The sequence below is a fragment of the Anser cygnoides genome, chromosome 4 (genome assembly GCF_040182565.1).
Source record: "Anser cygnoides isolate HZ-2024a breed goose chromosome 4, Taihu_goose_T2T_genome, whole genome shotgun sequence".
Classification (NCBI taxonomy): domain Eukaryota; kingdom Metazoa; phylum Chordata; class Aves; order Anseriformes; family Anatidae; genus Anser; species Anser cygnoides.
In genome coordinates, this window is record NC_089876.1 from 42,982,647 (window position 1) to 43,007,837 (window position 25,191).

Genomic DNA, 25,191 nt, shown 5'->3' on the forward strand with positions numbered 1-25,191 from the left:
AGAGCACTCTCTGGACTCACTGCACTGCATCCTCTGTGCTGCCAGTGCACTCTCTGGACTCACTGCACTGCATCCCCAGTGGTGCCAGTGCACTCTCTGGACTCACTGAAGTGCATTCCAGTGGTGCCAGTGCACTCTCTGGACTCACTGCACTGCATCCCCAGTGGTTCTAGTGCACTCTTTGGACTCACTGCAGTGCATCCCCAGTGGTGCCAGTGCACTCTCTGGACTCACTGAAGGGCATTCTCAGTGGTGCCAGTGCACTCTCTGGACTCACTGCAGTGCATCCCCAGTGGTGCCAGTACACTCACTGGACTGACTGCACTGCATCCCCAGTGGTGCCAGTGCACTCTCTGGACTCACCGCACCGCATCCCCAGTGGTGCCAGTGCACTCTCTGGAGTAACTGCAGTGCATCACCAGTGGTGCCAGTGCACTCTCTGGACTCACTGCACTGCATCCCCAGTGGTGCCAGTGCACTCTCTGGACTCACTGCACTGCATCCCCAGTGGTGCCAGTGCACTCACTGGACTCACTGCACTGCATCCCCAGTGGTGCCAGTGCACTCTCTGGACTCACTGCACTGCATCCCCAGTGGTGCCAGTGCACTCTCTGGACTCCCGGCACCGCATCCCCAGTGGTGCCAGTGCACTCTCTGGGCTCACTGCAGTGCATCCCCAGTGGTGCCAGTGCACTCTCTTGACTCACTGCACTGCACCCCCAGTGGTGCCAGTGCACTCACTGGATTCACTGCACTGCATCCCCAGTGGTGCTAGTGCACTCTCTGGACTCACTGCAGTGCATCCCCAGTGGTAACAGTGCACTCTCTGGACTCACTGAAGTGCATTCTCAGTGGTGCCAGTGCACTCTGTGGACTCACTGCAGTGCATCCCCAGTGGTGCCAGTGCGCTCTCTGGACTCACTGCACTGCATCCCCAGTGGTGCCAGTGCACTCTCTGGACTCACTGCACTGCATCCCCAGTGCTGCCAGTGCACTCTCTGGACTCACTGCAGTGCATCCCCAGTGGTGCCAGTGCACTCTCTGGACTCACTGCACTGCATCCCCAGTGGTGCCAGTGCACTCTCTGGACTCACTGCAGTGCATCCCCAGTGGTGCCAGTGCACTCTCTGGACTCACTGCACTGCATCCCCAGTGGTGCCAATATACTCTCTGGACTCACTGCACTGCATCGCCAGTGGTGCCAGTGCACTCTCTGGACTCACTGAAGTGCATCCCCAGTGGTGCCAGTGCACTCTCTGGAGTCACTGCACTGCATCCCCAGTGGTGCTAGTGCACTCTGTGGACTCACTGCAGTGCATCCCCAGTGGTTGCAGTGCACTCTCTGGACTCACTGAAGGGCATTCTCAGTGGTGCCAGTGCACTCTCTGGACTCACTGCAGTGCATCCCCAGTGGTGCCAGTACACTCACTGGACTGACTGCACTGCATCCCCAGTGGTGCCAGTGCACTCTCTGGACTCACCGCACCGCATCCCCAGTGGTGCCAGTGCACTCTCTGGAGTAACTGCAGTGCATCACCAGTGGTGCCAGTGCACTCTCTGGACTCACTGCACTGCATCCCCAGTGGTGCCAGTGCACTCTCTGGACTCACTGCACTGCATCCCCAGTGGTGCCAGTGCACTCTCTGGACTCACTGCAGTGCATCCCCAGTGGTGCCAGAGCACTCTCTGGACTCACTGCACTGCATCCCCAGTGGTGCCAGTGCACTCTCTGGACTCACTGCACTGCATCCCCAGTGGTGCCAGTGCACTCTCTGGACTCCCGGCACCGCATCCCCAGTGGTGCCAGTGCACTCTCTGTGCTCACTGCAGTGCATCCCCAGTGGTGCCAGTGCACTCTCTGGACTCACTGCAGTGCATCCCCGTTGGTGCGAGTGCACTCTCTGGACTCACTGCAGTGCATCCCCAGTGGTGCCACTGCACTCTCTGGACTCACTGAAGTGCATTCTCAGTGGTGCCAGTGCACTCTCTGGACTCACTGCACTGCATCCCCAGTGGTGCCAGTACACTCACAGGACTGACTGCAATGCATCCCCAGTGGAGCCAGTGCGCTCTCTGGACTCACTGCAGTGCATCCTCAGTGGTGCCAGTGCACTCTCTGGACTCACTGCAGTGCATCCCCAGTGTTGCCAGTGCACTCTCTGGAGTAACTGCAGTGCATCCCCAGTGGTGCCAAAGCACTCTCTTGACTCCCGGCACCGCATCCCCAGTGGTGCCAGTGCACTCTTTGGGCTCACTGCAGTGCATCCCCAGTGCTGCCAGTGCACTCTCTTGACTCACTGCACTGCATCCCCAGTGGTGCCAGTGTACTCACTGGACTCACTGCACTGCATTCCCCAGTGGTGCTAGTGCACTCTCTGGACTCACTGCAGTGCATCCCCAGTGGTGCCAGTGCACTCTCTGGACTCACTGAAGTGCATTCTCAGTGGTTCCAGTGCACTCTGTGGACTCACTGCAGTGCATCCCCAGTGGTGCCAGTGCGCTCTCTGGACTCACTGCACTGCATCCCCAGTGGTGCCAGTGCACTCTCTGGACTCACTGCACTGCATCCCCAGTGCTGCCAGTGCACTCTCTGGACTCACTGCACTGCATCCCCAGTGGTGCCAGTGCACTCTCTGGACTCACTGCACTGCATCCCCAGTGGTGCCACTGCACTCTCTGGACTCACTGCAGTGCATCCCCAGTGGTGCCAGTGCACTCTCTGGACTCACTGCAGTGCATCCCCACTGCTGCCAGTGCACTCTCTGGACTCAGAGCAGTGCATCCCCAGTGGTGCCACTGCACTCTCTGGACTCACTGCAGTGCATCCCCAGTGGTGCCAGTGCACTCTCTGGACTCACTGCACTGCATCCCCACTGCTGCCAGTGCACTCTCTGGACTCAGAGCAGTGCATCCCCAGTGGTGCCAGTGCACTCTCTGGACTCACTGCACTGCATCCCCAGTGGTGCCACTGCACTCTCTGGACTCACTGCAGTGCATCCCCAGTGGTGCCAGTGCACTCTCTGGACTCACTGCAGTGCATCCCCACTGCTGCCAGTGCACTCTCTGGACTCAGAGCAGTGCATCCCCAGTGGTGCCAGTGCACTCTCTGGACTCACTGCACTGCATCCCCAGTGGTGCCAATGCACTCTCTGGACTCACTGCACTGCATCCCCAGTGGTGCCAGTGCACTCTCTGGACTCACTGCACTGCATCCCCAGTGGTGCCAGTGCACTCTCTGGACTCACTGCACTGCATCCCCAGTGGTGCCAGTGCACTCTCTGGACTCACTGCACTGCATCCCAAGTGGTACCAGTGCACTCTCTGGACTCACTGCACTGCATCCCCAGTGGTGCCAGTGCACTCACTGGACTCACTGTACTGCATTCCCAGTGGTGCTAGTGCACTCTCTGGACTCACTGCAGTGCATCCCCAGTGGTGCCAGTGCACTCTTTGGACTCACTGAAGTGCATTCTCAGTGGTGCCAGTGCACTCTCTGGCCTCACTGCACTGCATCCCCAGTGGTGCCAGTGCACTCTCTGGACTCACTGCACTGCATCCCCAGTATTGCCAGTGCACTCTCTGGACTCACTGCACTGCATCCCCAGTGGTGCCACTGCACTCTCTGGACTCACTGCATTGCATGTCCAGTGGTGCCAGTGCACTCTCTGCACTCACTGCACTGCATCTCCAGTGGTGCCAGTGCACTCTCTGGACTCACTGCAGTGCATTCCCTCTGGTGCCAGTGCACTCTCTGGACGCACTGCACTGCATCCCCAGTGGTGTCAGTGCACTCTCTGGACTCACTGCAGTTCATCCCCAGTGGTGCCAGTGCACTCTGTGGACTCACTGCAGTGCATCCCCAGTGGTGCCAGTGCACTCTCTGGACTCACTGAAGTGCATCCCCAGTGGTGCCAGTGCACTCTCTGGACTCACTGCAGTGCATCCCCAGTGGTGCCAGTGCACTCTCTGGACTCACTGCACTGCATCCCCAGTCCTGCCAGTGCACTCTCTTGACTCACTGCACTGCATCCCCAGTGGTGCCAGTGCACTCTCTGGACTCACTGAAGTGCAATCTCAGTGGAGCCAGTGCACTCTCTGGAGTCACTGCGCTGCATCCCCAGTGGTGCAAGTGCACTCCCTGGACTCACTGCACTGCATTCCCAGTGGTGACAGTGAAGTCTTTGGACTCACTGAAGGGCATTCTCAGTGGTGCCAGTGCACTCTCTGGACTCACTGCAGTGCATCCCCAGTGGTGCCAGTACACTCACTGGACTGACTGCACTGCATCCCCAGTGGTGCCAGTGCACTCTCTGGACTCACCGCACCGCATCCCCAGTGGTGCCAGTGCCCTCTCTGGAGTAACTGCAGTGCATCACCAGTGGTGCCAGTGCACTCTCTGGACTCACTACACTGCATCCCCAGTGGTGCCAATGCACTCTCTGGACTCACTGCACTGCATCCCCAGTGGTGCCAGAGCACTCTCTGGACTCACTGCAGTGCATCCCCAGTGGTGCCAGTGCACTCTCTGGACTCACTGCACTGCATCCCCAGTGGTGCCAGTGCACTCTCTGGACTCACTGAACTGCATCCCCAGTGGTGCCAGTGCACTCTCTGGACTCACTGCACTGCATCCCCAGTGCTGCCAGTGCACTCTCTTGACTCACTGCACTGCATCCCCAGTGGTGCCAGTGCACTCACTGGATTCACTGCACTGCATCCCCAGTGGTGCTAGTGCACTCTCTGGACTCACTGCAGTGCATCCCCAGTGGTACCAGTGCACTCTCTGGACTCACTGAAGTGCATTCTCAGTGGTGCCAGTGCACTCTGTGGACTCACTGCAGTGCATCCCCAGTGGTGCCAGTGCGCTCTCTGGACTCACTGCAGTGCATCCCCAGTGCTGCCAGTGCACTCTCTGGACTCACTGCAGTGCATCCCCAGTGGTGCCAGTGCACTCTCTGGACTCACTGCACTGCATCCCCAGTGGTGCCAGTGCACTCTCTGGACTCACTGCAGTGCATCCCCAGTGGTGCCAGTGCACTCTCTGGACTCACTGCACTGCATCCCCAGTGGTACCAGTGCACTCTGTGGACTCACTGCAGTGCATCCCCAGTGGTGCCAGTGCACTCTCTGGACTCACTGCACTGCATCGCCAGTGGTGCCAGTGCACTCTCTGGACTCACTGCACTGCATCCCCAGTGGTGCCAGTGCACTCTCTGGACTCACTGAAGTGCATCCCCAGTGGTGCCAGTGCACTCTCTGGGCTCACTGCAGTGCATCCCCAGTGGTGCTAGTGCACTCTGTGGACTCACTGCAGTGCATCCCCAGTGGTGCCAGTGCACTCTCTGGACTCACTGAAGGGCATTCTCAGTGGTGCCAGTGCACTCTCTGGGCTAACTGCAGTACATCCCCAGTGGTGCCAGTACACTCACTGGACTGACTGCACTGCATCCCCAGTGGTGCCAGTGCACTCTCTGGACTCACTGAGGTGCATCCCCAGTGGTGCCAGTGCACTCTCTGGAGTAACTGCAGTGCATCACCTGTGGTGTCAGTGCACTCTCTGGACTCACTGCACTGCATCCCCAGTGGTGCCACTGCACTCTCTGGACTCACTGCACTTCATCCCCAGTGGTGCCAGAGCACTCTCTGGACTCACTGCAGTGCATCCCCAGTGGTGCCAGTGCACTCTCTGGACTCACTGCACTGCATCCCCAGTGGTGCCAGTGCACTCTCTGGACTCACTGCACTGCATCCCCAGTGGTGCCAGTGCACTCTCTGGACTCCCGGCACCGCATCCCCAGTGGTGCCAGTGCACTCTCTGTGCTCACTGCAGTGCATCCCCAGTGGTGCCAGTGCACTCTCTTGACTCACTGCACTGCATCCCCAGTGGTGCCAGTGCACTCACTGGATTCACTGCACTGCATCCCCAGTGGTGCTAGTGCACTCTCTGGACTCACTGCAGTGCATCCCCAGTGGTACCAGTGCACTCTCTGGACTCACTGAAGTGCATTCTCAGTGGTGCCAGTGCACTCTGTGGACTCACTGCAGTGCATCCCCAGTGGTGCCAGTGCGCTCTCTGGACTCACTGCAGTGCATGTCCAGTGGTGCCAGTGCACTCTCTGGACTCACTGCACTGCATCCCCAGTGCTGCCAGTGCACTCTCTGGACTCACTGCACTGCATCCCCAGTGGTGCCAGTGCACTCTCTGGACTCACTGCACTGCATCCCCAGTGGTGCCAGTGCACTCTCTGGACTCACTGCAGTGCATCCCCAGTGGTACCAGTGCACTCTCTGGACTCACTGCAGTGCATCCCCAGTGGTGCCAGTTCACTCTGTGGACTCACTGCAGTGCATCCCCAGTGGTGCCAGTGCACTCTCTGGACTCACTGCACTGCATCCCAAGTGGTACCAGTGCACTCTCTGGACTCACTGCACTGCATCCCCAGTGGGGCCAGTGCACTCTCTCGAGTCACTGCACTACAACCCCAGTAGTGCCAGTGCACTCTCTGGACTCACTGTACTGCATTCCCAGTGGTGCTAGTGCACTCTCTGGACTCACTGCAGTGCATCCCCAGTGGTGCCAGTGCACTCTCTGGACTCACTGCAGTGCATCCCCAGTGGTGCCAGTGCACTCTCTGGACTCACTGCACTGCATCCCCAGTGCTGCCAGTGCACTCTCTTGACTCACTGCACTGCATCCCCAGTGGTGCCAGTGCACTCACTGGATTCACTGCACTGCATCCCCAGTGGTGCTAGTGCACTCTCTGGACTCACTGCAGTGCATCCCCAGTGGTACCAGTGCACTCTCTGGACTCACTGAAGTGCATTCTCAGTGGTGCCAGTGCACTCTGTGGACTCACTGCAGTGCATCCCCAGTGGTGCCAGTGCGCTCTCTGGACTCACTGCAGTGCATCCCCAGTGCTGCCAGTGCACTCTCTGGACTCACTGCAGTGCATCCCCAGTGGTGCCAGTGCACTCTCTGGACTCACTGCACTGCATCCCCAGTGGTGCCAGTGCACTCTCTGGACTCACTGCACTGCATCCCCAGTGGTGCCAGTGCACTCTCTGGACTCCCGGCACCGCATCCCCAGTGGTGCCAGTGCACTCTCTGTGCTCACTGCAGTGCATCCCCAGTGGTGCCAGTGCACTCTCTTGACTCACTGCACTGCATCCCCAGTGGTGCCAGTGCACTCACTGGCTTCACTGCACTGCATCCCCAGTGGTGCTAGTGCACTCTCTGGACTCACTGCAGTGCATCCCCAGTGGTACCAGTGCACTCTCTGGACTCACTGAAGTGCATTCTCAGTGGTGCCAGTGCACTCTGTGGACTCACTGCAGTGCATCCCCAGTGGTGCCAGTGCGCTCTCTGGACTCACTGCAGTGCATCCCCAGTGGTGTCAGTGCACTCTCTGGACTCACTGCACTGCATCCCCAGTGCTGCCAGTGCACTCTCTGGACTCACTGCACTGCATCCCCAGTGGTGCCAGTGCACTCTCTGGACTCACTGCACTGCATCTCCAGTGGTGCCAGTGCACTCTCTGGACTCACTGCAGTGCATCCCCAGTGGTGCCAGTGCACTCTCTGGACTCACTGCAGTGCATCCCCAGTGGTGCCAGTTCACTCTGTGGACTCACTGCAGTGCATCCCCAGTGGTGCCAGTGCACTCTCTGGACTCACTGCACTGCATCCCAAATGGTACCAGTGCACTCTCTGGACTCACTGCACTGCATCCCCAGTGGGGCCAGTGCACTCTCTCGAGTCACTGCACTACATCCCCAGTGGTGCCAGAGCACTCTCTGGACTCACTGTACTGCATTCCCAGTGGTGCTAGTGCACTCTCTGGACTCACTGCAGTGCATCCCCAGTGGTGCCAGTGCACTCTTTGGACTCACTGAAGTGCATTCTCAGTGGTGCCAGTGCACTCTCTGGACTCACTGCACTGCATCCCCAGTGGTGCCAGTGCACTCTCTCGACTCACTGCACTGCAACCCCAGTGTTGCCAGTGCACTCTCTGGACTCACTGCACTGCATCCCCAGTGGTGCCAGTGCACTCTCTGGACTCACTTCAGTGCATCCCCAGTGGTGACAGAGCACTCTCTGGACTCATTGCACTGCATCCCCAGTCGTGCCAGTGCACTGTCTGGACTCACTGCAGTGCATCCCCAGTGGTGCCAGTGCACTCTCTGGACTCACTGCACTGCATCCCCAGTGCTGCCAGTGCACTCTCTGGACTCACTGCACTGCATCCCCAGTGGTGCCACTGCACTCTCTGGACTCACTGCACTGCATGTCCAGTGGTGCCAGTGCACTCTCTGCACTCACTGCACTGCATCCCCAGTGGTGCCAGTGCACTCACTGGACTCACTGCAGTGCATTCCCTCTGGTGCCAGTGCACTCTCTGGACTCACTGCACTGCATCCCCAGTGGTGCAAGTGCCCTCTCTGGCCTCACTGCAGTGCATCCCCAGTGGTGCCAGTGCACTCTGTGGACTCACTGCAGTGCATCCCCAGTGGTGCCAGTGCACTCTCTGGACTCACTGAAGTGCATCCCCAGTGGTGCCAGTGCACTCTCTGGACTCACTGCACTGCATCCCCACTGGTGCCAGTGCACTCTCTGGACTCACTGCACTGCATCCCCAGTGGTGCCAGAGCACTCTCTGGACTCACTGCACTGCATCCTCTGTGCTGCCAGTGCACTCTCTGGACTCACTGCACTGCATCCCCAGTGGTGCCAGTGCACTCTCTGGACTCACTGAAGTGCATTCCAGTGGTGCCAGTGCACTCTCTGGACTCACTGCACTGCATCCCCAGTGGTTCTAGTGCACTCTTTGGACTCACTGCAGTGCATCCCCAGTGGTGCCAGTGCACTCTCTGGACTCACTGAAGGGCATTCTCAGTGGTGCCAGTGCACTCTCTGGACTCACTGCAGTGCATCCCCAGTGGTGCCAGTACACTCACTGGACTGACTGCACTGCATCCCCAGTGGTGCCAGTGCACTCTCTGGACTCACCGCACCGCATCCCCAGTGGTGCCAGTGCACTCTCTGGAGTAACTGCAGTGCATCACCAGTGGTGCCAGTGCACTCTCTGGACTCACTGCACTGCATCCCCAGTGGTGCCAGTGCACTCTCTGGACTCACTGCACTGCATCCCCAGTGGTGCCAGTGCACTCACTGGACTCACTGCAGTGCATCCCCAGTGGTGCCAGTGCACTCTCTGGACTCACTGCACTGCATCCCCAGTGGTGCCAGTGCACTCTCTGGACTCCCGGCACCGCATCCCCAGTGGTGCCAGTGCACTCTCTGGGCTCACTGCAGTGCATCCCCAGTGGTGCCAGTGCACTCTCTTGACTCACTGCACTGCACCCCCAGTGGTGCCAGTGCACTCACTGGATTCACTGCACTGCATCCCCAGTGGTGCTAGTGCACTCTCTGGACTCACTGCAGTGCATCCCCAGTGGTAACAGTGCACTCTCTGGACTCACTGAAGTGCATTCTCAGTGGTGCCAGTGCACTCTGTGGACTCACTGCAGTGCATCCCCAGTGGTGCCAGTGCACTCTCTGGACTCACTGCAGTGCATCCCCAGTGGTGCCAGTGCACTCTCTGGACTCACTGCACTGCATCCCCAGTGCTGCCAGTGCACTCTCTGGACTCACTGCACTGCATCCCCAGTGGTGCCAGTGCACTCTCTGGACTCACTGCACTGCATCCCCAGTGGTGCCAGTGCACTCTCTGGACTCACTGCACTGCATCCCCAGTGGTGCCAATGCACTCTCTGGACTCACTGCACTGCATCGCCAGTGGTGCCAGTGCACTCTCTGGACTCACTGAAGTGCATCCCCAGTGGTGCCAGTGCACTCTCTGGAGTCACTGCACTGCATCCCCAGTGGTGCTAGTGCACTCTGTGGACTCACTGCAGTGCATCCCCAGTGGTGCCAGTGCACTCTCTGGACTCACTGAAGGGCATTCTCAGTGGTGCCAGTGCACTCTCTGGACTCACTGCAGTGCATCCCCAGTGGTGCCAGTACACTCACTGGACTGACTGCACTGCATCCCCAGTGGTGCCAGTGCACTCTCTGGACTCACCGCACCGCATCCCCAGTGGTGCCAGTGCACTCTCTGGAGTAACTGCAGTGCATCACCAGTGGTGCCAGTGCACTCTCTGGACTCACTGCACTGCATCCCCAGTGGTGCCAGTGCACTCTCTGGACTCACTGCACTGCATCCCCAGTGGTGCCAGTGCACTCTCTGGACTCACTGCAGTGCATCCCCAGTGGTGCCAGAGCACTCTCTGGACTCACTGCACTGCATCCCCAGTGGTGCCAGTGCACTCTCTGGACTCACTGCACTGCATCCCCAGTGGTGCCAGTGCACTCTCTGGACTCCCGGCACCGCATCCCCAGTGGTGCCAGTGCACTCTCTGGACTCACTGCACTGCATCCCCAGTGGTGCCAATGCACTCTCTGGACTCACTGCACTGCATCCCCAGTGGTGCCAGTGCACTCTCTGGACTCACTGCACTGCATCCCAAGTGGTGCCAGTGCACTCTCTCGAGTCACTGCACTACATCCCCAGTGGTGCCAGTGCACTCACTGGACTCACTGTACTGCATCATCAGTGGTGCCAGTGCACTCTCTGGACTCACTGCAGTGCATCCCCAGTGGTGCCAGTGCACTCTCTGGACTCACTGCACTGCATCCCCAGTGGTGCCAGTGCACTCACTGGACTCACTATACTGCATCACCAGTGGTGCCAGTGCACTCTCTGGACTCACTGCACTGCATCCCCAGTGTTGCCAGTGCGTTCACTGGACTCACTGTACTGCATCTCCAGTGGTGCCAGTGCACTCTCTGGGCTCACTGCAGTGCATCCCCAGTGGTGCCAGTGCACTCACTGGATTCACTGCACTGCATCCCCAGTGGTGCTAGTGCACTCTCTGGACTCACTGCAGTGCATCCCCAGTGGTAACAGTGCACTCTCTGGACTCACTGAAGTGCATTCTCAGTGGTGCCAGTGCACTCTGTGGACTCACTGCAGTGCATCCCCAGTGGTGCCAGTGCGCTCTCTGGACTCACTGCAGTGCATCCCCAGTGGTGCCAGTGCACTCTCTGGACTCACTGCACTGCATCCCCAGTGCTGCCAGTGCACTCTCTGGACTCACTGCACTGCATCCCCAGTGGTGCCAGTGCACTCTCTGGACTCACTGCAGTGCATCCCCAGTGGTGCCAGTGCACTCTCTGGACTCACTGCACTGCATCCCCAGTGGTGCTAGTGCACTCTCTGGACTCACTGCAGTGCATCCCCAGTGGTGCCAGTGCACTCTCTGGACTCACTGCACTGCATCCCCAGTGGTGCCAATGCACTCTCTGGACTCACTGCACTGCATCGCCAGTGGTGCCAGTGCACTCTCTGGACTCACTGAAGTGCATCCCCAGTGGTGCCAGTGCACTCTCTGGAGTCACTGCACTGCATCCCCAGTGGTGCTAGTGCACTCTGTGGACTCACTGCAGTGCATCCCCAGTGGTGCCAGTGCACTCTCTGGACTCACTGAAGGGCATTCTCAGTGGTGCCAGTGCACTCTCTGGACTCACTAAAGTGCATCCCCAGTGGTGCCAGTACACTCACTGGACTGACTGCACTGCATCCCCAGTGGTGCCAGTGCACTCTCTGGACTCACCGCACCGCATCCCCAGTGGTACCAGTGCACTCTCTGGAGTAACTGCAGTGCATCACCAGTGGTGCCAGTGCACTCTCTGGACTCACTGCACTGCATCCCCAGTGGTGCCAGTGCACTCTCTGGAGTCACTGCACTGCATCCCCAGTGGTGCCAGAGCACTCTCTGGACTCACTGCAGTGCATCCCCAGTGGTGCCAGAGCACTCTCTGGACTCACTGCACTGCATCCCCAGTGGTGCCAGTGCACTCTCTGGACTCACTCACTGCATCCCCAGTGGTGCCAGTGCACTCTCTGGACTCCCGGCACCGCATCCCCAGTGGTGCCAGTGCACTCTCTGTGCTCACTGCAGTGCATCCCCAGTGGTGCCAGTGCACTCTCTGGACTCACTGCACTGCATCCCCAGTGGTGCCAGTGCACTCACTGGATTCACTGCACTGCATCCCCAGTGGTGCTAGTGCACTCTCTGGACTCACTGCACTGCATCCCCAGTGGTACCAGTGCACTCTCTGGACTCACTGAAGTGCATTCTCAGTGGTGCCAGTGCACTCTGTGGACTCACTGCAGTGCATCCCCAGTGGTGCCAGTGCGCTCTCTGGACTCACTGCAGTGCATCCCCAGTGGTGCCAGTGCGCTCTCTGGACTCACTGCACTGCATCCCCAGTGCTGCCAGTGCACTCTCTGGACTCACTGCACTGCATCCCCAGTGGTGCCAGTGCACTCTCTGGACTCACTGCACTGCATCCCCAGTGGTGCCAGTGCACTCTCTGGACTCACTGCAGTGCATCCCCAGTGGTGCCAGTGCACTCTCTGGACTCACTGCACTGCATCCCCAGTGGTACCAGTGCACTCTGTGGACTCACTGCAGTGCATCCCCAGTGGTGCCAGTGCACTCTCTGGACTCACTGCACTGCATCCCCAGTGGTGCCAATGCACTCTCTGGACTCACTGCACTGCATCCCCAGTGGTGCCAGTGCACTCTCTGGACTCACTGCACTGCATCCCCAGTGGTGCCAGTGCACTCTCTCGAGTCACTGCACTACATCCCCAGTGGTGCCAGTGCACTCACTGGACTCACTGTACTGCATCATCAGTGGTGCCAGTGCACTCTCTGGACTCACTGCACTGCATCCCGGGTGGTGCCAGTGCACTCTCTGGACTCACTGCACTGCATCCCCAGTGGTGCCAGTGCACTCACTGGACTCACTATACTGCATCACCAGTGGTGCCAGTGCACTCTCTGGACTCACTGCACTGCATCCCCAGTGTTGCCAGTGCATTCACTGGACTCACTGTACTGCATCTCCAGTGGTGCCAGTGCACTCTCTGGGCTCACTGCACTGCATCCCCAGTGGTGACATTGCACTCACTGGATTCACTGCACTACATTCCCAGTGGTGCTAGTGCACTCTCTGGACTCACTGCAGTGCATCCCCAGTGGTGCCAGTGCACTCTTTGGACTCACTGAAGTGCATTCTCAGATGTGCCAGTGCACTCTCTGGACTCACTGCACTGCATCCCCAGTGGTGCCAGTGCGCTCTCTGGACTCACTGAAGTGCATTCTCAGTGGTGCCAGTGCACTCTCTGGATTCACTGCAGTGCATCCCCAGTGGTGCCAGTACACTCTCTGGACTCACTGCACTGCATCCCCAGTGGTGCTAGTGCACTCTCTGGACTCACTGCAGTGCATCCCCAGTGGTGCCATTGCACTCTCTGGACTCACTGAAGGGCATTCTCAGTGGTGCCAGTGCACTCTCTGGACTCACTGCAGTGCATCACCAGTGGTGCCAGTGCACTCTCTGGACTCACCGCACCGCATCCCCAGTGGTGCCAGTGCACTCTCTGGAGTCACTGCACTGCATCCCCAGAGGTGCCAGTGCACTCTCTGGACTCACTGCACTGCATCCCCAGTGGTGCCAGTGCACTCTCTGGACTCACTGCACTGCATCCCCAGTGGTGCCAGAGCACTCTCTGGACTCACTGCACTGCATCCCCAGTGCTGCCTGTGCACTCTCTGGACTCACTGCACTGCATCCCCAGTGGTGCCACTGCACTCTCTGGACTCACTGCACTGCATCCCCAGTGGTGCCAGTGCACTCCCTGCACTCACTGCACTGCATCCCCAGTGGTGCCAGTGCACTCTCTGGACTCACTGCAGTGCATTCCCTCTGGTGCCAGTGCACTCTCTGGACTCACTGAAGTGCATCCCCCGTGGTGCCAGTGCGATCTCTGGACTCACTGAACTGCATTCCCAGTGGTGCCAGTGCACACTCTGGACTCACTGCACTACATCCCCAGTGGTGCCAGTGCACTCTCTGGACTCACTGCAGTGCATCCCCAGTGTTGCCAGTGCACTCTCTGGACTCACTGCACTGCATCCCCAGTGGTGCTAGTGCACTCTGTGGACTCACTGCACTGCATCCCCAGTGGTGCCAGAGCACTCTCTGGACTCACTGCACTGCATCCCCAGTGGAGCCAGTGCACTCTCTGGACTCACTGCACTGCATCCCCAGTGGCGCCAGTGCACTCTCTGGACTCACTGCAGTGCATCCCCAGTGGAGCCCGTGCACTCTCTGGACTCACTGAAGTGCATTCCCTCTGGTGCCAGTGCACTCTCTGGACTCACTGCACTGCATCCCCAGTGGTGCCAGTGCACTCTCTGGACTCACTGCACTGCATCCCCAGTGGTGCCAGTGCATTCTCTGGACTCACTGCAGTGCATCACCAGTGGTGCCAGTGCACTCTCTGGACACACTGAGGTGCATCCCCAGTGGTGCCAGAGCACTCTCTGGACTCACTGCACTGCATCCCCAGTGGTGCCAGAGCACTCTCTGGACTCACTGCAGTGCATCCCCAGTGGTGCCAGTGCACTCTCTGGACTCACTGTACTGCATCCCCAGTGGTGCCAGTGCACTCTCTGGACTCACTGCACTGCATCCCCAGTGGTGCCAGAGCACTCTCTGGACTCACTGCAGTGCATCCCCAGTGGTGCCAGTGCACTCTCTGGACTCACTGCACTGCATCCCCAGTGGTGCCAATGCACTCTCTGGACTCACTGCTGTGCATCCCCAGTGGTGCCAGTGCACTCTCTGGACTCACTGAACTGCATCCCCAGTGGTGCCAGTGCACTCTCTGGACTCACTGCACTGCATCCCCATTGGTGCCAGTGCACTCTGTGGACTCACTGCACTGCATCCCCATTGGTGCCAGGGCACTCTCTGGACTCACTGTAGTGCATCCCCAGTGGTGCAAGTGCACTCTCTGGACTCACTGCAGTGCATCCCCAGTGGTGCCAGTGCACTCTCTGGACTCACTGAAGTGCATTCTCAGTGGTGCCAGTGCACTCTCTGGACTCACTGCAGTGCATCCCCAGTCGTGCCAGTGAACTCACTGGACTCACTGCACTGCATCCCCAGTGGTGCCAGTGCACTCTCTGGACTCACTGAAGTGCATTCTCAGTGGTGCCAGTGCACTCTCTGGACTCACTGCACTGCATCATCAGTGGTGCCAGTGCTATCCCTGGACTCACTGCACTGCATCCCCAGTGGTGCCAGTGCACTCTGTGGACTCACTGCAGTGCATCCCCAGTGGAGCCCGTGCACTCTGTGGACTCACTGCAGTGCATCCCCAGTGGTGCCAGTGCACTCTCTGGACTCACTGAAGGGCATCCCCAGTGGTGCCAGTACACTCACTGGACTGACTGTACTGCATCCCCAGTGGTGCTAGTGCACTCTCTGGACTCACAGCACTGCATCTCCATTGGTGCCAGAGCACTCTCTGGACTCACTGCAATGCATCCCCAGTGGTGCCAGTGCACTCTCTGGACTCACTGCAGTGCATCCCCAGTGGTGCCAGTACACTCACTGGACTGACTGCACTGCATCCCCAGTGGTGCCAGTGCACTCTCTGGACTCACCGCACCGCATCCCCAGTGGTGCCAGTGCACTCTCTGGAGTAACTGCAGTGCATCACCAGTGGTGCCAGTGCACTCTCTGGACTCACTGCACTGCATCCCCAGTGGTGCCAGTGCACTCTCTGGACTCACTGCACTGCATCCCCAGTGGTGCCAGTGCACTCACTGGACTCACTGCAGTGCATCCCCAGTGGTGCCAGTGCACTCTCTGGACTCACTGCACTGCATCCCCAGTGGTGCCAGTGCACTCTCTGGACTCCCGGCACCGCATCCCCAGTGGTGCCAGTGCACTCTCTGGGCTCACTGCAGTGCATCCCCAGTGGTGCCAGTGCACTCTCTTGACTCACTGCACTGCACCCCCAGTGGTGCCAGTGCACTCACTGGATTCACTGCACTGCATCCCCAGTGGTGCTAGTGCACTCTCTGGACTCACTGCAGTGCATCCCCAGTGGTAACAGTGCACTCTCTGGACTCACTGAAGTGCATTCTCAGTGGTGCCAGTGCACTCTGTGGACTCACTGCAGTGCATCCCCAGTGGTGCCAGTGCACTCTCTGGACTCACTGCAGTGCATCCCCAGTGGTGCCAGTGCACTCTCTGGACTCACTGCACTGCATCCCCAGTGCTGCCAGTGCACTCTCTGGACTCACTGCACTGCATCCCCAGTGGTGCCAGTGCACTCTCTGGACTCACTGCACTGCATCCCCAGTGGTGCCAGTGCACTCTCTGGACTCACTGCAGTGCATCCCCAGTGGTGCCAGTGCACTCTCTGGACTCACTGCACTGCATCCCCAGTGGTGCCAATGCACTCTCTGGACTCACTGCACTGCATCGCCAGTGGTGCCAGTGCACTCTCTGGACTCACTGAAGTGCATCCCCAGTGGTGCCAGTGCACTCTCTGGAGTCACTGCACTGCATCCCCAGTGGTGCTAGTGCACTCTGTGGACTCACTGCAGTGCATCCCCAGTGGTGCCAGTGCACTCTCTGGACTCACTGAAGGGCATTCTCAGTGGTGCCAGTGCACTCTCTGGACTCACTGCAGTGCATCCCCAGTGGTGCCAGTACACTCACTGGACTGACTGCACTGCATCCCCAGTGGTGCCAGTGCACTCTCTGGACTCACCGCACCGCATCCCCAGTGGTGCCAGTGCACTCTCTGGAGTAACTGCAGTGCATCACCAGTGGTGCCAGTGCACTCTCTGGACTCACTGCACTGCATCCCCAGTGGTGCCAGTGCACTCTCTGGACTCACTGCACTGCATCCCCAGTGGTGCCAGTGCACTCTCTGGACTCACTGCAGTGCATCCCCAGTGGTGCCAGAGCACTCTCTGGACTCACTGCACTGCATCCCCAGTGGTGCCAGTGCACTCTCTGGACTCACTGCACTGCATCCCCAGTGGTGCCAGTGCACTCTCTGGACTCCCGGCACCGCATCCCCAGTGGTGCCAGTGCACTCTCTGGACTCACTGCACTGCATCCCCAGTGGTGCCAATGCACTCTCTGGACTCACTGCACTGCATCCCCAGTGGTGCCAGTGCACTCTCTGGACTCACTGCACTGCATCCCAAGTGGTGCCAGTGCACTCTCTCGAGTCACTGCACTACATCCCCAGTGGTGCCAGTGCACTCACTGGACTCACTGTACTGCATCATCAGTGGTGCCAGTGCACTCTCTGGACTCACTGCAGTGCATCCCCAGTGGTGCCAGTGCACTCTCTGGACTCACTGCACTGCATCCCCAGTGGTGCCAGTGCACTCACTGGACTCACTATACTGCATCACCAGTGGTGCCAGTGCACTCTCTGGACTCACTGCACTGCATCCCCAGTGTTGCCAGTGCGTTCACTGGACTCACTGTACTGCATCTCCAGTGGTGCCAGTGCACTCTCTGGGCTCACTGCAGTGCATCCCCAGTGGTGCCAGTGCACTCACTGGATTCACTGCACTGCATCCCCAGTGGTGCTAGTGCACTCTCTGGACTCACTGCAGTGCATCCCCAGTGGTAACAGTGCACTCTCTGGACTCACTGAAGTGCATTCTCAGTGGTGCCAGTGCACTCTGTGGACTCACTGCAGTGCATCCCCAGTGGTGCCAGTGCGCTCTCTGGACTCACTGCAGTGCATCCCCAGTGGTGCCAGTGCACTCTCTGGACTCACTGCACTGCATCCCCAGTGCTGCCAGTGCACTCTCTGGACTCACTGCACTGCATCCCCAGTGGTGCCAGTGCACTCTCTGGACTCACTGCAGTGCATCCCCAGTGGTGCCAGTGCACTCTCTGGACTCACTGCACTGCATCCCCAGTGGTGCTAGTGCACTCTCTGGACTCACTGCAGTGCATCACCAGTGGTGCCAGTGCACTCTCTGGACTCACTGCACTGCATCCCCAGTGGTGCCAATGCACTCTCTGGACTCACTGCACTGCATCGCCAGTGGTGCCAGTGCACTCTCTGGACTCACTGAAGTGCATCCCCAGTGGTGCCAGTGCACTCTCTGGAGTCACTGCACTGCATCCCCAGTGGTGCTAGTGCACTCTGTGGACTCACTGCAGTGCATCCCCAGTGGTGCCAGTGCACTCTCTGGACTCACTGAAGGGCATTCTCAGTGGTGCCAGTGCACTCTCTGGACTCACTAAAGTGCATCCCCAGTGGTGCCAGTACACTCACTGGACTGACTGCACTGCATCCCCAGTGGTGCCAGTGCACTCTCTGGACTCACCGCACCGCATCCCCAGTGGTACCAGTGCACTCTCTGGAGTAACTGCAGTGCATCACCAGTGGTGCCAGTGCACTCTCTGGACTCACTGCACTGCATCCCCAGTGGTGCCAGTGCACTCTCTGGAGTCACTGCACTGCATCCCCAGTGGTGCCAGAGCACTCTCTGGACTCACTGCAGTGCATCCCCAGTGGTGCCAGAGCACTCTCTGGACTCACTGCACTGCATCCCCAGTGGTGCCAGTGCACTCTCTGGACTCACTCACTGCATCCCCAGTGGTGCCAGTGCACTCTCTGGACTCCCGGCACCGCATCCCCAGTGGTGCCAGTGCACTCTCTGTGCTCACTGCAGTGCATCCCCAGTGGTGCCAGTGCACTCTCTGGACTCACTGCACTGCATCCCCAGTGGTGCCAGTGCACTCACTGGATTCACTGCACTGCATCCCCAGTGGTGCTAGTGCACTCTCTGGACTCACTGCACTGCATCCCCAGTGGTGCTAGTGCACTCTCTGGACTCACTGAAGTGCATTCTCAGTGGTGCCAGTGCACTCTGTGGACTCACTGCAGTGCATCCCCAGTGGTGCCAGTGCGCTCTCTGGACTCACTGCAGTGCATCCCCAGTGGTGCCAGTGCGCTCTCTGGACTCACTGCACTGCATCCCCAGTGCTGCCAGTGCACTCTCTGGACTCACTGCACTGCATCCCCAGTGGTGCCAGTGCACTCTCTGGACTCACTGCACTGCATCCCCAGTGGTGCCAGTGCACTCTCTGGACTCACTGCAGTGCATCCCCAGTGGTGCCAGTGCACTCTCTGGACTCACTGCACTGCATCCCCAGTGGTACCAGTGCACTCTGTGGACTCACTGCAGTGCATCCCCAGTGGTGCCAGTGCACTCTCTGGACTCACTGCACTGCATCCCCAGTGGTGCCAATGCACTCTCTGGACTCACTGCACTGCATCCCCAGTGGTGCCAGTGCACTCTCTGGACTCACTGCACTGCATCCCCAGTGGTGCCAGTGCACTCTCTCGAGTCACTGCACTACATCCCCAGTGGTGCCAGTGCACTCACTGGACTCACTGTACTGCATCATCAGTGGTGCCAGTGCACTCTCTGGACTCACTGCACTGCATCCCGGGTGGTGCCAGTGCACTCTCTGGACTCACTGCACTGCATCCCCAGTGGTGCCAGTGCACTCACTGGACTCACTATACTGCATCACCAGTGGTGCCAGTGCACTCTCTGGACTCACTGCACTGCATCCCCAGTGTTGCCAGTGCATTCACTGGACTCACTGTACTGCATCTCCAGTGGTGCCAGTGCACTCTCTGGGCTCACTGCACTGCATCCCCAGTGGTGACATTGCACTCACTGGATTCACTGCACTACATTCCCAGTGGTGCTAGTGCACTCTCTGGACTCACTGCAGTGCATCCCCAGTGGTGCCAGTGCACTCTTTGGACTCACTGAAGTGCATTCTCAGATGTGCCAGTGCACTCTCTGGACTCACTGCACTGCATCCCCAGTGGTGCCAGTGCGCTCTCTGGACTCACTGAAGTGCATTCTCAGTGGTGCCAGTGCACTCTCTGGATTCACTGCAGTGCATCCCCAGTGGTGCCAGTACACTCTCTGGACTCACTGCACTGCATCCCCAGTGGTGCTAGTGCACTCTCTGGACTCACTGCAGTGCATCCCCAGTGGTGCCATTGCACTCTCTGGACTCACTGAAGGGCATTCTCAGTGGTGCCAGTGCACTCTCTGGACTCACTGCAGTGCATCACCAGTGGTGCCAGTGCACTCTCTGGACTCACCGCACCGCATCCCCAGTGGTGCCAGTGCACTCTCTGGAGTCACTGCACTGCATCCCCAGAGGTGCCAGTGCACTCTCTGGACTCACTGCACTGCATCCCCAGTGGTGCCAGTGCACTCTCTGGACTCACTGCACTGCATCCCCAGTGGTGCCAGAGCACTCTCTGGACTCACTGCACTGCATCCCCAGTGCTGCCTGTGCACTCTCTGGACTCACTGCACTGCATCCCCAGTGGTGCCACTGCACTCTCTGGACTCACTGCACTGCATCCCCAGTGGTGCCAGTGCACTCCCTGCACTCACTGCACTGCATCCCCAGTGGTGCCAGTGCACTCTCTGGACTCACTGCAGTGCATTCCCTCTGGTGCCAGTGCACTCTCTGGACTCACTGAAGTGCATCCCCCGTGGTGCCAGTGCGATCTCTGGACTCACTGAACTGCATTCCCAGTGGTGCCAGTGCACACTCTGGACTCACTGCACTACATCCCCAGTGGTGCCAGTGCACTCTCTGGACTCACTGCAGTGCATCCCCAGTGTTGCCAGTGCACTCTCTGGACTCACTGCACTGCATCCCCAGTGGTGCTAGTGCACTCTGTGGACTCACTGCACTGCATCCCCAGTGGTGCCAGAGCACTCTCTGGACTCACTGCACTGCATCCCCAGTGGAGCCAGTGCACTCTCTGGACTCACTGCACTGCATCCCCAGTGGCGCCAGTGCACTCTCTGGACTCACTGCAGTGCATCCCCAGTGGAGCCCGTGCACTCTCTGGACTCACTGAAGTGCATTCCCTCTGGTGCCAGTGCACTCTCTGGACTCACTGCACTGCATCCCCAGTGGTGCCAGTGCACTCTCTGGACTCACTGCACTGCATCCCCAGTGGTGCCAGTGCATTCTCTGGACTCACTGCAGTGCATCACCAGTGGTGCCAGTGCACTCTCTGGACACACTGAGGTGCATCCCCAGTGGTGCCAGAGCACTCTCTGGACTCACTGCACTGCATCCCCAGTGGTGCCAGAGCACTCTCTGGACTCACTGCAGTGCATCCCCAGTGGTGCCAGTGCACTCTCTGGACTCACTGTACTGCATCCCCAGTGGTGCCAGTGCACTCTCTGGACTCACTGCACTGCATCCCCAGTGGTGCCAGAGCACTCTCTGGACTCACTGCAGTGCATCCCCAGTGGTGCCAGTGCACTCTCTGGACTCACTGCACTGCATCCCCAGTGGTGCCAATGCACTCTCTGGACTCACTGCTGTGCATCCCCAGTGGTGCCAGTGCACTCTCTGGACTCACTGAACTGCATCCCCAGTGGTGCCAGTGCACTCTCTGGACTCACTGCACTGCATCCCCATTGGTGCCAGTGCACTCTGTGGACTCACTGCACTGCATCCCCATTGGTGCCAGGGCACTCTCTGGACTCACTGTAGTGCATCCCCAGTGGTGCAAGTGCACTCTCTGGACTCACTGCAGTGCATCCCCAGTGGTGCCAGTGCACTCTCTGGACTCACTGAAGTGCATTCTCAGTGGTGCCAGTGCACTCTCTGGACTCACTGCAGTGCATCCCCAGTCGTGCCAGTGAACTCACTGGACTCACTGCACTGCATCCCCAGTGGTGCCAGTGCACTCTCTGGACTCACTGAAGTGCATTCTCAGTGGTGCCAGTGCACTCTCTGGACTCACTGCACTGCATCATCAGTGGTGCCAGTGCTATCCCTGGACTCACTGCACTGCATCCCCAGTGGTGCCAGTGCACTCTGTGGACTCACTGCAGTGCATCCCCAGTGGAGCCCGTGCACTCTGTGGACTCACTGCAGTGCATCCCCAGTGGTGCCAGTGCACTCTCTGGACTCACTGAAGGGCATCCCCAGTGGTGCCAGTACACTCACTGGACTGACTGTACTGCATCCCCAGTGGTGCTAGTGCACTCTCTGGACTCACAGCACTGCATCTCCATTGGTGCCAGAGCACTCTCTGGACTCACTGCAATGCATCCCCAGTGGTGCCAGTGCACTCTCTGGACTCACTGTACTGCATCCCCAGTGGTGCCAGTGCACTCTCTGGACTCACTGCTGTGCATCCCCAGTGGTGCCAGTGCACTCTGTGGACTCACTGCAGTGCATCCCCAGTGGTGCAAGTGAACTCTCTAGACTCACTGCAGTGCATCCCCAGTGGTGCCAGTACACTCACTGGACTCACTGCACTGCATCCCCAGTGGTGCCAGTGAACTCTCTGGACTTGCTGCACTGCTTCTCCAGTGGTGCCAGTGCACTCTCTGGACTCACTGATGTGCATCCCCAGTGGTGCCTGTGCACTCTCTGGAGTAACTGCAGTGCATCCCCAGCGGTGCCAAAGCACTCTCTGGACTCCCGGCACCGCATCCCCAGTGGTGCCAGTGCACTCTCTGGGCTCACTGCAGTGCATCCCCAGTGGTGCCAGTGCACTCTCTGGAGTCACTGCACTGCATCCCCAGTGGTGCCAATGCACTCTCTGGACCTCCGGCACCGCATCCCCAGTGGAGCCAGTGCACTCTCTGGACTCGCGGCACTGCATCCCCAGTGGTTCCAGTGCACTCTCTCGAATCACTGCACTACATCCCCAGTTGTGCCAGTGCACTCACTGGACTCTCTGTACTGCATCATCAGTGGTGCCAGTGCACTCTCTGGACTCACTGCACTGCATCCCCAGTGGTGCCAGTGCACTCTCTGGACTCACTGCACTGCATCCCCAGTGGTGCCAGTGCTATCCCTGGACTCACTGTAGTGCATCCCTAGTGGTGCCAGTGCACTCTCTGGACTCACTGCAGTGCATCCCCAGTGGTGCCAGTGCACTCTCTGGACTCACTGAAGTGCATTCTCAGTGGTGCCAGTGCACTCTCTGGACTCACTGCAGTGCATCCCCAGTCGTGCCAGTGAACTCACTGGACTCACTGCACTGCATCCCCAGTGGTGCCAGTGCACTCTCTGGGCTCACTGAAGTGCATTCTCAGTGGTGCCAGTGCACTCTCTGGACTCACTGCACTGCATCATCAGTGGTGCCAGTGCTATCCCTGGACTCACTGTAGTGCATCCCCAGTGGTTCCAGAACACTCTCTGGACTCACTGCAGTGCATCCCCAGTGGTGCCAGTGCACTCTCTGGACTCACTGCACTGCATCCCCAGTGGTGCCAGTGCACTCTCTGGACTCACTGCACTGCACCCCAATGCTGCCAGTGCACTCTCTGGCGTCACTGCACTGCATCCCCAGTGGTGCCAGTGCACTCTCTGGACTCACTGAAGTGCATTCTCAGTGGTGCCAGTGCATTCTCTGGACTCACTGCAGTGCATCCCCAGTGGTGCCAGTGAACTCACTGGACTCACTGCACTGCATCCCCAGTGGTGCCAGTGCACTCTCTGGGCTCACTGCAGGGCATCCCCAGTGGTGCCAGAGCACTCTCTGGACTCACTGCACTGCATCATCAGTGGTGCCAGTGCTATCCCTGGACTCACTGTAGTGCATCCCAGTGGTGCCAGTGCACTCTCTGGACTCACTGCACTGCATCCCCAGTGGAGCCAGTGCACTCTCTGGACTCACTGCACCGCATCCCCAGTGGTGCCGGTGCACTCTCTGTAGTGACTGCAGTGCATCCCCAGTGGTGCCAGTGCACTCTCTGGACTCGCGTCAATGCATCCCCAGTGGTGCTAATGCACTCTCTGGACTCACTGCACTGCATCCCGAGTGGTGCCAGTGCACTCTCTGGACTCACTGCAGTGCATCCCCAGTGGTGCCAGTGCACTCTCTGGACTCACTGTAGTGCATCCCCAGTGGTGCCAGAGCACTCTCTGGACTCACTGCAGTGCATCCCCAGTAGTGCCAGTGCACTCTCTGGACTCACTGCACTGCATCCCCAGTGGTGCCAGTGCACTCTCTGGACTCACTGCAGTGCATCCCCAGTGGTGCCAGTGCACTCTCTGGACTCACCGCACCGCATCCCCAGTGGTGCCAGTGCACTCTCTGGAGTAACTGCACTGCATCCCCAGAGGTGCCAGTGCACTCTCTGGACTCACTGCACTGCATCCCCAGTGGTGCCAGTGCACTCTCTGGACTCACTGCACTGCATCCCCAGTGGTGCCAGAGCACTCTCTGGACTCACTGCACTGCATCCCCAGTGCTGCCTGTGCACTCTCTGGACTCACTGCACTGCATCCCCAGTGGTGCCACTGCACTCTCTGGACTCACTGCACTGCATCCCCAGTGGTGACAGTGCACTCCCTGCACTCACTGCACTGCATCCCCAGTGGTGCCAGTGCACTCTCTGGACTCACTGCAGTGCATTCCCTCTGGTGCCAGTGCACTCTCTGGACTCACTGCACTGCATCCCCAGTGGTGCCAGTGCACTCTCTGGACTCACTGCAGTGCATCCCCAGTGGTGCCAGTGCACTCTCTGGTATCACTGCAGTGCATCCCCAGTGGTGCCAGTGCACTCTCTGGACTCACTGAAGTGCATCCCCCGTGGTGCCAGTGCGATCTCTGGACTCACTGCACTGCATTCCCAGTGGTGCCAGTGCACACTCTGGACTCACTGCACTACATCACCAGTGGTGCCAGTGCACTCTCTGGACTCACTGCAGTGCATCCCCAGTGTTGCCAGTGCACTCTCTGGACTCACTGCACTGCATCCCCAGTGGTGCTAGTGCACTCTGTGGACTCACTGCACTGCATCCCCAGTGGTGCCAGAGCACTCTCTGGACTCACTGCACTGCATCCCCAGTGGAGCCAGTGCACTCTCTGGACTCACTGCACTGCATCCCCAGTGGCGCCAGTGCACTCTCTGGACTCACTGCAGTGCATCCCCAGTGGAGCCCGTGCACTCTCTGGACTCACTGAAGTGCATTCCCTCTGGTGCCAGTGCACTCTCTGGACTCACTGCACTGCATCCCCAGTGGTGCCAGTGCATTCTCTGGACTCACTGCAGTGCATCACCAGTGGTGCCAGTGCACTCTCTGGACACACTGAGGTGCATCCCCAGTGGTGCCAGAGCACTCTCTGGACTCACTGCACTGCATCCCCAGTAGTGCCAGAGCACTCTCTGGACTCACTGCAGTGCATCCCCAGTGGTG